Source organism: Heptranchias perlo, chromosome 35 (assembly GCF_035084215.1).
Source record: "Heptranchias perlo isolate sHepPer1 chromosome 35, sHepPer1.hap1, whole genome shotgun sequence".
NCBI classification, from domain to species: domain Eukaryota; kingdom Metazoa; phylum Chordata; class Chondrichthyes; order Hexanchiformes; family Hexanchidae; genus Heptranchias; species Heptranchias perlo.
In genome coordinates, this window is record NC_090359.1 from 18,011,317 (window position 1) to 18,019,665 (window position 8,349).

The following is an 8,349-nucleotide window of genomic DNA, read 5'->3' on the forward strand; positions in this document are numbered from 1 at the left end:
GGACATCCTGCACCTGCTCCCAGGCACAGCCTTCTCAATGTGTTGGCCAGGTAGAAACTTAACACGTAATGATACTTGGTGTTTGCATACTGGGGCTCTACACATCTCCTGAGGCAGCCACACACAAAGGTGGCTGTCAGGACCAGAGCGGCTTTGGGAACGCTCTTCCCCCCTTTGTCTGGAGGCTTGTACATGTTGAACCTGCGGACGTGTTCTACCTTGGACCTCCAGATAAAGTGAAAGATAGCTCGGGTGACTGTGACGGCAGAACTGGGGGGAATGGACCAGAGCTGGGCCACTCAGAGCAACACCGTGAGCACCTCATACCTTATCACCAGGTTCCTGCTGGTTATGGAGAGGGATCGCCCCACCCACATACCAAGCTTCAGTTTGGCCCTCGCGATCCGCTCCTTCCAGTTATTTGTGCAGGCCGGGGGCCCCTTGAACCAGATCCCCAGCACCTTCAGGTGATCAGACATGATGGTGAAGAGGACAAAGAATCAGGTCTCCTTCCTGCCAAAGAACATGGCCTCACTCTTACTGCAGTTCACTCTGGCCCCTGAGGCCAGCTCGAAATGGATTCAGTGTGTGGACCGACTGCTGGTCGGAGCAGAAGATGGTGACGTCGTCCATGTACAGGGAGACCTTAACCTGAAAGCCTCCACTTCCTGGGATCGTCACCACCTTGATTCCTGCGTCATTCCTGATGGACGTGGCAAATGGTTCGATACAACATTCAAACAAAACCGTGGAGAGAGGACAGCCCTGCCTGACTCCAGATCTGATCGGAAAGCTCTCTGACACCCACCCATTGATTAGGACTGAGCTATGGATGTCGGCGTAGAGCAGTCGGATCCAATTGCGGATTCCCTCCCCAAAACCCATTTTGGAGAGCACGTCCATCATGTACATGTGAGATATTCTGTACAAGACCATCTCCTGGTCCAGGCTGATGAGGCAGGTCTTTACCCTCCTGTCCTGCACGTAGGCAATCATATCCTTGAGCAGCGCAAGGCGATCAGAGATCTTCCTGCTGGGTACAGTACAGGCCTGATCCGGGTGGATCACCCGCTCCAGAGCAGACTTGAGCCTGTTGGCGATGACCTGGGACAGAATCTTGTAGTCGACATTTTGCAAGGAAATGTGTCGCCAATTTTTGATTTCTTCCCTCTCCCCCTTCCACTTGGAGATGAGGCTGATGATGCCTTTCCTCGTGGACTCGGACATGCTGTCTGCCAGAAGCATATCCCCGTACACTTCCAGTAGGTCTGGGTCTATCCAGTCCCACAGAGCCAACGGCAGTTTCATGCCCGAGCATCAGTTCCAAATCTGCCCCGGTGACGAGGAGGGGTCGACATATGTCTTCACCGCCTGGAGGTCATTTGGTGGGCGGATCGCCCGCCGTTTATACAAACCGCGGGAATTTCCCTGTCGTTTATTTCAATGGGAATCAGAATGGTCTTGGGCTGTAGCACAAAGTGGGTGATAGCGGATAGGCCGCCCATCACACATCCCACCTAATATTCAGTTCCCTTGACTTCAGTGGGACTTGACTGAATATCAGGAGGGAGCTTCAGCGAGTGATACCGGCCGTCAGGCGGGACCGTCCAGGAAGAATTCCTGCCCCAGGTGGTTTTAATAACGAGCGGTCAATCCGCAAGGCCAGTTTTACACCAGGTCGCCAAGCGGAAAATGTACCCCAGAGAGTCTGCAATAATTCATTCTGGAAACTGAAGTATATAGAAACTCAAGACAATATATGTTTTGAATTAAAGCATTTCCTGTAACCAGAACCACGACCACCTCCTGTGGAACGAATAGATTTGTGTTAACATTGCAGAGAATCCATTGGAAATCCACAATTTAATTTGACACATTCAGCATTGTACAATTTACGGATTTTTTCTTTATTCGTTCATGGGATGTGGGTGTCGCTGGCATCCCTAATTGCCCTTGAGAAGGTGAGCCAACTACTTGAACCTCTGCAGTCCGTGTGGTGAAGGTTCTCCCACAGTGCTGTTAGGAAGGGAGTTCCAGGATTTTGACCCAGTGACGATGAAGGAACGGCGATATATTTCCAAGTCGGGATGGTGTGTGACTTGGAGGGGAACGTGCAGGTGTTGTTGTTCCCATGTGCCTGCTGCCCTTGTCCTTCTAGGTGGTAGAGTTCGTGGGTTTGGGAGGTGCTGTCGAAGAAGCCTTGGCGAGTTGCTGCAGTGCATCCTGTGGATGGTACACACTGCAGCCACAGTGCGCTGGTGGTGAAGGGAGTGAATGTTTAGGGTGGTGGATGGGGTGCCAATCAAGCGGTCTGCTTTGACCTGGATGGTGTCGAGCTTCTAGAGTGTTGTTGGAGCTGCACTCATCCAGGCAAGTGGAGAGTATTCCATCACACTCCTGACTTGTGCCTTGTAGATGGTGGAAAGACATTGGGGAGTCAGGAGGTGAGACACTCACCACAGAATACCCAGCCTCTGACCTGCTCTCGTAGCCACAGTATTTATGTGGCTTTTCAGTTTAGTTTCTGGTCAATGGTGACCCCCAGGATGTTGATGGTGGGGGATTCGGTGATGGTAATGCCGTTGAATGTCAAGGGGAGGTGGTCAGACTCTCTCTTGTTGGAGATGGTCATTGCCTGGCACTTGTCTGGCGCGAATGTTACTTGCATTGGCATCGGTCATTCAAACATTACCACAGACACTCGTTTTATTTCATCTTATTCATCTCTCCCCCACCGTGAGATAAATATCGAACCCTCTGACACCAAAATCAATGAGCGACAAATGTTTTCATCACGTTCATCACTAAGAACTAATAGATCATCATTAGAACAGCTAATTAGAACTCTAAGAGGTCTCTTTAGGGCCTCTGTGAATGATCAATAAATGGATTGAAAAGGGCAGGTCAGTTAAAATCTGATTTTTTCCGTATTAACAAACAGCCAAGTGATTAGGAGATTCTAATTACCAGTTTAGTGCAGACACCATGTGGTGAGTTCAGCACTCACTCGAAAGCAAACTGAGAGCTGGTCTGTTTCTGGCTCTGTGATATTGGAAGGAGTGACTGGTTGTGTTTCAGGGGTCTGTGCTGTGCTGATGACTGGAGCAGAGAAAACATCTTTGGGCTGAAATCTACACCTGATTCTTTGATGCCTCGTGTGTTTGGGCCTTTTGACCATCTGCTTTGCTCAGACAGCCTGTCATTGTCCTTCTTACAGAAACAAATATATGGAAAATATACAATCCTAGAATCTCACAGCACAGGAGGCCATTCGACCCATCGTGCCAGTGCCAGCTCTTTGAAGGAGGTACCCAATTACTCCCATTCCCATGCTCTTTAGCCATAAATTCTGCAATGTTTTCCTTTTAAAGTATTTATCCAATTCTCCTTTTAAAGTTACGATTGAATCGAGCTCCACCATCCTTTAAGGCAGTGCGTTCCAGATCATAACAATTCGCTGTGTAAAAAATCTCCTTAACTCCCTTTTGGCAATTATCTTAAATCTGCGTCCGTTGGTTGCCGACCCTCCCGCCAGTGGGTGAAGTTTCTCCTTATTTACTCGATCAAAACCCCTCTTAATTTTGAACACGTGGATTACTTCCACCCTTAACCTTCATTGCTCGAAGCAGAACAATCCCAGGTTCTCGAGTCTCTCCACACAACTAAACCCCATCCCTGGTATAATTCTGGGAAATCTCCTCTCCATCCTCTCCAAGACCTTGACCTCCTTAATAAATTATAGTGCCCAGAATTGGACACAATACTTCAGATGAGGCCGGAACAATGATTTATAAACGTTTAACATAACTTCCTTGCTTTTGTACTCGATTTCTCTATTATTAAGCCAAGGAACCGGATGCTGTTTTAACGGCTTCACCAACTTGTGCTGCCACATTCAAAGATATTGATGAAAATTATCAGGAACACATTGATAAAAGAGGTGAAGTGAGGTGCGCCGTGACTCGGATCGAAACCGAGGTTACAGCGACCACCAAGCAGAGCGCGAACCTTCATGTGATCACGGCGATGAACATCAGTTACGGCAGCTGTGGTCCAACGACAGCAATGTCCCACACCGCACCATTTAGAAAGGAAGTAGTTTTGGTGATGAGGCTAAAAATGGCCACTCAAATTCTAGCAGCGGTGGGGTTCGCATCCCACACCCCCATAGAGACTAGAGCCTTAATTCAGCATTTTAGACCGCTCGGCCACGCTACCACATGGTGCCATGATTCGCTTGCAGAATCTGGTGACTGGTGAGTGAAATTTGGCTTTCTTGCTCTTTGACTTCTGAGTCCAGGATTTGGCATTGAAAGAAGAAAATAAAAGGGCTTTCTGGGCAATGTTCATGTGACGAGGTGACCGAGTGGTTCAGGTGATGGGCTGCTAATCCATTGTGCTCTGCTCGCATGGTTTTCTGTGCCACCCGCGCCATTATTGCATTTACCGTTTGATGTGTTGGTTCCTTCCGTTTATTCATCCAGAAGTCCTGGGTCTCGGTCCAATCCGAAGCCACGGTGGATGAATTTTGCATTGCTCGCTGAACTCTGCTCAAATCAGCAAAGTCCTGATTGGTGCCCGGAGGTGTTGCGAGTGTAAGATGTGAATAACGTGAAGTATCAATCAAAGTGCACAATGACGCCCCGGTAAAGCGAGTATCTCCCCACAGATACTGCGTTTTGTTGATTTATTCAACTGTTATTTGCAAAATGACCCAATGTGTTTATTTATTTATCTGTACCGGGAAGGAAAACCCCACTTTGATCATTTCCAGGAACCAGTCAAGTCCATAAATTAGTTTGTCAAACTCAAAACAACCGCTGGGATTTGCTGATTGAAAATTTCAATGGAAATCGAGACCGTCACTAAGTATCGGAACAAATATACCCGCTGGGGTTTCGGGGTTGTTACCGGTTTATTTATATCACTGAGGAACCCATTTTAAACTAGGTGAAGGTGCAAATCTAACGATAAGAGTCTGGGTTGGAGAAGGAACAGAATAAAGTATCAAATTTAATGACACTGTTTCCATAAACACTGCGCGCCACATCCCTTAAACATTGATTCCTGTTTCTATATAAAACTATGGAGGGTGTAAATAAAAAGTGCTGAAACCTAGGATTAAATCAGGGACCTTTAGATCTTCAGTCGACCGCTCTCCCAACTGAGCTATTTCAGCACCACCGCAAATTGGACTTTGTGTCATCGTCTTGGAAGAAAATATAACCCCGGGAGTAATTGCCCCTCCCGTTCATTCCTCAGTTCATATGTAAACATCGCACTCAAACACACCCCCACAGTTCATATATGAACGTCACACTCATATATACACCCCCATAGTTAATAAAACAACAGCACTCATACATACACACCCAAAGCCCTGTTACAGTTCTAACTAAAGTCTGAACACTGAAAGGTTAACTGTTTTCCACATACTGTCCGGACTGCTTTTTATTTCCAGCATTGGATTTGCTGCAGTCCGGTAAAGGGATCGGCCCTGGTGGTGAATACTGCTTCTGACGGATCTCTTGGTGTCCAGGAGCTGGCGGGGATTGGAAAGATCTTGTGTCACACGAAGTGTCTGAAAGGCCCAGAGACACACGAAGGTCCTCAGCGCGCTGCCAACACCTTGTGCTGCAATGTCAGCGTGTCTGATATCAACTTCAAAGGCGGCGTGTTGGGAACACGTTGGGGTCACAGTTTCTTTTTGTACAGAAGTGAAACTAAATCATTCAAGATGGAATGTTTCCTTTGCTGCATCACAATAAACAATATCTTGTTATAAAGTTTGACTCATTATTTCTCCAGTGTCAGAGGGAGAATTGTCTGATCCCCTCATTTATTTCATGTAACAAACAAACACAAACACACGTGTTCGTTCAGAAACAACCCACAGATTGACACAGAGAGATAAACACAGCGAGAGATACAGACAGTATCGGGAAACACAGGGAAATAGACAAGAGGAATAGAAAAGTACAAAACGGCCTCAAAATCCAACAATGACAGGGAGCTGATGGATATCAGTGAAAGCAGGGGGTGCAACTGCTGCTTGATTTGGCTCCGTGCCTTCGCCTGTCTTGTCCAATAAACAGGAGATTCTGTGTTCGACTCCCAGCTGGACCTTCTTTTTCCTCGTCTCCTGTGTGATATTTACCTCATTTGTGAATTAAACAACAAGGAGCTTCACAGGAGTGATTTTCGAAAAAAAATTCACACCGGGCCAAATAAGGAGATATCAGGACAGATAGCCAAAAGCTTGGTCAAAGAGGCAGGTTTTAAGGAGCACCTTAAAGGAGGAGAGGTTTAGGGAGGGAATCACAGGATTCTAGGGCCCGAAGGGGAGGGCGATAGTATGTACGGAGAGGGAAACATTAACAATATCAGCTAACATGGAGGCCAGGAAAGTAAGTTGGGTGGTCAGGCGTTTGGTGGGAATAGGGTCGAGGGAGTAGGAGGTGGGTGTCATGGTCAATTGAGCTCAGAGAGGGCATGAGGGGAAACTAGAGGAAGATGCGAGTTCAGGGCTAGGACAGGGAGGAACCATGGGGGAATTTTGACTTGGCGGGCTGGGGGAAGGGAGGGAGCGACGGATGGTCTCAATCTTAGTGACAAAATAGTCCATGAGCTCCACACAATTTTTGTGGTGAGGGTGGAGGAATCAGGGAAGTTGAAGAAGACGGTTTGTGGTCGAGGTGAGATACCGGGGATTCCAGGATGATCCTGGAATAATGAGCAGTTTTCTGTCTCTCTCTGTTTTGGGCTGGTGAATTAGCCCGGGTCTGTTCACAGGGCGATTCTGCGTTTTATTTCTTCCTCATTATTGTGGTTCTGACATCGAGGTGAAGAGTGAGGCAGAGAGCAGATTTTAAAATCTGCTGGAATATCAGTGAAATTAAATCGTGGAAAGTGGAAAAGTCCGAGTCAGTTTTTCACTGTAATTTCCTCATCCAATATTGCAGATAAATGAAAGTGAAGCTTCTAAAGGCAGACCTTCCCGTCGGGGAATTGACCCCAGTCTCCAGGGTGATAGACACTGACAATCACCACGATACTAACGAGGAACTGGAGCCGGAAGGGGATGTACGTTCACCACAGATGCTTCACGTTTCAGTGAATCTGTTTGAACTGTTCATTTGATGACAGTTTGTTTAACTTTCCACGGACCACTGTTGAAAGACGAATTACCGACCACTTTTCCATCTCATGTTGGATCATGTCGAAAGTAAAATTATGTGGGTAGCGCGGGAGAGAGTGAGAGAGTGAAAGAGACAGACACATTCAGGAAAAGATAGAAAATGTGAGGCACACACACAGACAGACAGACACACAGAAACAGACACACACAGAAACAGACACACATACACATCGAGTGACTCAGAAATACGGAGAGACAGACTATCGCTAATTTAGCTGATTTTTGTTCGATTTCTGTCGTAGATTTCGGGAAATCTTGCAGATCAATTAAAATGTGCATAAAACTCGAGGTGTTCAATGCTGTGGAATTTTAATTCACTTCAGAATTATTAAATCTACAAGAAACTTGTTAAATTTTGAAACGCAGAGATGAAAAATAACGGGATCTGAAATCTACCACATTCGAACCTGCGCGAGGGAAACGAATGGATTTCCAAACTATCAACTTAATCACTAGTTAGTTAAAATCGCAATCGGATCGCATCCAGTCCCCAAAAATCTTCGTACAATAATATTCTGACGGTGACAATCACCTGTTTATTTTTATCTGTAGTTTTCTTTTAGGAAGAAGCTCGGCGAAGACATAAAATTAAAAGTTGGCGTCTTATAAATGCTTCCTCCCCGTCAGGGAATAAAATCCCGGACTCAGGCGGGGCAACTCACCACGATAAGACAGAGAAAGAAAGAACGAAAGAAAGACAGAGTCAGTTGTTCGTTGTCTAACAAAGAGATGGAAATGTTAAAGGTTCTTTCAACAGTGGCCCGTGGAAAATTAAACAAACTATCATCAAACAAATAGTTAAAAGAAATTCACTGATACGTGAAGCATTTTTAACGCCATCTGGGGTGAGTGCAGAATTAATGCATCAATTCCTCGTTAGTATAGTGGTGAGTATCCCTGCCTGTCACGCAGGAGACCGGGGTTCAATTCCCCGACGGGGAGATTAAAATTTTACCGCCTTCAAAAGCTTCACTTTCGTTTATCTGCAATAATGGATGTGGAAAACACAGCGTCGAACTGACTCGGAGTTGACTCCCACTTCCCTGACTTTAATTTCGCTGATGTTCCAGCGGTTTTAAAATCTGCTCTCTGCGTTATACTAACGAGGAATTGATGCTGGGTGTTACAGTACATTCACCACAGATGCTTCA

The 8,349-nt window shown here is 46.3% G+C and overlaps 1 non-coding gene across 1 annotated transcript; it reads left to right on the top strand.

The window, feature by feature from the left end:
* The first annotated feature begins 8,068 nt into the window (after positions 1-8,068).
* trnad-guc (transfer RNA aspartic acid (anticodon GUC)) lies at positions 8,069-8,140 on the top strand. Its single transcript has one exon. It is a non-coding gene; the product is annotated as a tRNA-Asp (tRNA).
* The last annotated feature ends 209 nt before the right edge of the window (positions 8,141-8,349 follow it).